The 218-nt window shown below is 56.9% G+C and overlaps 1 protein-coding gene across 1 annotated transcript in view; it reads left to right on the top strand.

Moving 5' to 3' along the window:
- Window positions 1-218, top strand: part of DDX11 (DEAD/H-box helicase 11) — a 41,420-nt gene that overhangs the window by 23,175 nt on the left and 18,027 nt on the right. The window lies entirely within an intron of this gene.

Here is a 218-nt window from a genome sequence, read left to right as displayed (position 1 = left end):
TTGGGCTGGGCTGGGCTGGCAGTCCCAGCAGGTGGCTTGTGTGTCACTTAGCCAGCCCCATTTCATTGCTGTCTCCTTGCTTCTGTATGTAGAGCCTCTGTGTCAACGATGACGTGAAAGTCCTGGGTTCTGTGCAGCTTATCAATGACCGCTGTGTGGAGATGCAGAGAAACAGACTTGGTAGCCTGGGCAGATGGCACAGCCCTGGGGAGGGCGGG

This window comes from Tupaia chinensis, unplaced genomic scaffold (genome assembly GCF_000334495.1).
Source record: "Tupaia chinensis unplaced genomic scaffold, TupChi_1.0 Scaffold000058_1, whole genome shotgun sequence".
NCBI lineage: Eukaryota > Metazoa > Chordata > Mammalia > Scandentia > Tupaiidae > Tupaia > Tupaia belangeri.
The sequence above is the reverse complement of the archived record's forward strand: the minus strand, read 5'-3'. Positions and strand labels throughout refer to the sequence as shown.